Source organism: Leopardus geoffroyi, chromosome X (genome assembly GCF_018350155.1).
Source record: "Leopardus geoffroyi isolate Oge1 chromosome X, O.geoffroyi_Oge1_pat1.0, whole genome shotgun sequence".
Taxonomy (NCBI): Eukaryota; Metazoa; Chordata; class Mammalia; order Carnivora; family Felidae; genus Leopardus; species Leopardus geoffroyi.
The window spans coordinates 13,763,901-13,767,284 of record NC_059343.1 but is presented as its reverse complement, the minus strand read 5'-3'; the positions used below and the strand labels follow the sequence as shown (position 1 = coordinate 13,767,284).

The window sequence follows — 3,384 nt, the reverse complement described above, 5'->3', positions numbered from 1 at the left end:
AAAGTCTTTTGTTGGATATAGGAGCTGCTAATATCTTCTCTTGCTCTACGGCTTGCTTTCTCTCTTTCTTTTTTTTTATTTTTATTTTTTTTAATTTTTTTTAATGTGTATTTATTTTTGAGACAGAGAGAGACAGAGCATGAATGGGGGAGGGGCAGAGAGAGAGGGAGACACAGAATCGGAAGCAGGCTCCAGGCTCTGAGCCATCAGCCCAGAGCTTGACGTGGGGCTCGAACTCACAAACCGTGAGATCGTGACCTGAGCTGAAGTCGGAAGCTCAACCGACTGAGCCACCCAGGCGCCCCTCTTTTTCTCTTTCTTAATGGGGTCTTTGTTGAACAAAATTTCTTCATTCAAATGTAATCAAATGTATCACTTGTTTTCCTTTCATGCTTAGGGTTTGGTTGTCTCCTTCCTTGGAGTCTTTTCTTTAGTCACTGGCCCTGGTGAAAGCCCCAAACTGCAGGCCCAATGAGAAAAAGGGGAGTGAGTAGGAAGGGGAAGGGCAGAAGGCGGGGGTGGGGGGGGGTGGGGGTGTGGTGGGAAGGAACACTATGACCTGGCAGGAAGGTGACAGGGGCCCTGCAGGTGGTGAGAGGCTATGATTGAAAGTGGATTCAATGTCACATTCACCATCCGGCTTTTCATGCATGTAAAAGAAGTTGGCAGTATTTTCAGAAAGAAAGGAGAATCAGTCAGGATTTGTGGGGAGCATGGTGCATATGTCAACATCTCAGAAGAGAATCGTGCTGATAATGACCACTTTGGCTGGACCCTCTAAAGCTACCTTTAAATCCTTACCTATGATGATTGACAAACTGGAAGAGGACATCAGCACAATAGCACAGCTGCTCACACAACAGTGTGTGGTCACCCTGATGCGGGTCACCCTGAGCCTGATGGTCCCTGCTATCAGTGTGGCTCTCTCATCAGGAAAGGCAGTTTCAGGGTCAAGGAAATACAACGAGGGAGTGCGGAGACTCGGGTCTGGCGACAGGCGATATGCTTCCCAACTCAGCCATTACAGCTGCTGGCATTTGGCAATCCATCACTGAGTGTGTCAAACAGACCTGTCTGCTCACAATGGAGCCACCCCAACCCTGAAGGTCATCCAACTCTCTGGCCATCCTTGCAGGTGGTCGGGAAGGGCAAAACACAGGCAGCAATCGTGTGAGCTTTTCTCACATGTGCCCATCCACGTGCCTCAACCGCGATCTGAGGGGACTCCCTCTAGAGGCCTATACTCTTCAAGGACAGCACGCCATCCCACAGCCACACTGACCACACTGCCCCGTTGGCAAAGCACCAGTCTCGTTTTCCCATGATGCATGGCAACCGTGGATTCAGTGACATTGAGTCCACTCTCCAGAGGTGAAAGGCTATCCGACAGGTTTGGATGCATCTACTAAGACTACCCATGAACTCCCCATTCCAAGCATTTTAATTGACTGCATAATGGGGTGTCGGGGCGCTAAAATCAATAAGGTATACCAGATGTCTTGGGTGTAGATCAAAATTGCAAGCCCAGAAAAAGGATCTACCCACGGGCAGGCTACCCCACTGAGTCCGCTGCCAGCATTAGCCTGCTTCAGGATCTAACTGCCAGGCGCACCTCAGAGCTGGGTAGCATGGGAAGCAGTTAAAACAATGCAGATTCGCCTGTTCTCTTTCTTGGCTGTTCACCCCGCTTGATCCATCTGGGTAGTTTCTGAACAGTCAGCAATTTCGGTTTTTAAACAGTCTGTAAATTTTCAGTTTCTCTGCACTTTACCATAAACTTGTGATTTTTAAATTATTTTAATTCCTTTCTCCATTCAGCCGTTAGAGCTTAGTTCCATATTTAGTTTTATAAGCTTCTCTGTGTTTTGTTTTATTTGGGGTTTTTTGGTCATGAATGGTTTTTTGTTTGTTTGTTTGTTTGCCATAGTAGAGCACAAGAGTAGAATGTTAACACAATTCCGTTTAATCTATAATGTCAGAATTAAAAAAAATAGTTAAAAAGTGGACTGGAAAAAAAATTAGCCAGATAAGATTTTCCTCATATTTATCTTTACCATTGTTTCGTAATCACACAGAGCTAGGAACCCTGATACATTCTTGCTCTGGGTGTCTGTCTGTTTTATTCTCCCATGACAAAAGCTATGAGGACAAGAACATTCCATTCTACTGGTAGAGGCTGTGAACAATCGACTGCAGGTCAAAGAACTGACATTTACTGGTCTGCTACTATATGCCAGGCACTGTGTTGTTCTGTTGATATAGTTAATTTTCTCAACAATTGTGGAGGGTGATACTTTTATCCCTCTTTTGTAAGTGGGGAAACTGAGGCTCACTGAAGCAAAATAACATGAGCAAGGTCCCACAAGGCAATCAGCCAGTCCATGGCCAAGGTGGGATCTGAACTTAAGATTGAATGTAACCCCGAAGTTCAAGGCTTTCTCACTGCAACATGATGCCATCTGGTCAGAGCAGGGCACTTGGCAAAGTTGCTCTGTGAAAGGGAATTACAAAGTGTTGCCTTCACTTCACGATCATCGGTAGGAAAAAAAATCTTTATATTCACTTTCTGTCTTCGTGTGGGTTACCCTAGAAGCAGAACCTAAGAGAGGGATTTTTGAGTACTAGTCATTCATTTCTTTGGGTGGCGATTGGAGGAAACAGCAGTGGGGGAAGTGAGACGGGAAAGGAAGGCAGCCAATAAAGGAGACCTTACCGAACAGAACACTGGGGGTCACCGGAGTGCGGTTCTGCTGGGGAACTCCCGGAGCCCATTGTTACCCCATACCCCAGAGTTACCCCAGCTCAGAGGTGCTCCAATAGAGGGGAGAAGCAGCTGGGTATTTATCCACCAAGTCACATCCATCATTAGATGAGGACAGCTGTGAAGGGATTAGCCCTCCAGGACTTCGGGCTTGCCCTGAGGGTGGGCCCGGATGCTCCTGGGCTAGAAAGATTCCCAGTGGCACTGGCAGAGCTTTGCAGGTGTTTGCAGTTAAGAGCCTTTAGCATAGAGGTGGATACCAAGGGGACGTGGTAGAAAACCAATACTGTCTGCTACACCCTCTACAAATAAAAGCCAACAAAAAACCCCAGAAATCAACATGAGCTCTGGTACAAGAGAAGGCTATAGAAAAGCTTAAAATCCCTCCGGAGAGCTATGCAATGTAATATTCCTGAGACGTTCGCCCTGGCACCTCCAAATCTAATTTGCCACACTAAGGAAGTGACACCCCCACGCTACAGTTTAATAATTTAGCTATTATTCGAGAGCGATCCTATTAACAGTCCATTCATTTTCTCCACAGCAGTTCAGTCCTTGAAATTCACCCACTGTGTCTCGTGTCTCGTGACTATTAGTGATACTTTGGGAAGTGTTATTTATGA

General features: G+C 46.2%; 1 pseudogene; it reads left to right on the top strand.

Moving 5' to 3' along the window:
- Nucleotides 1–330: 330 nt before the first annotated feature.
- On the top strand, nt 331–1,643 carry LOC123594719 (annotated as a pseudogene).
- Nucleotides 1,644–3,384: the final 1,741 nt, after the last annotated feature.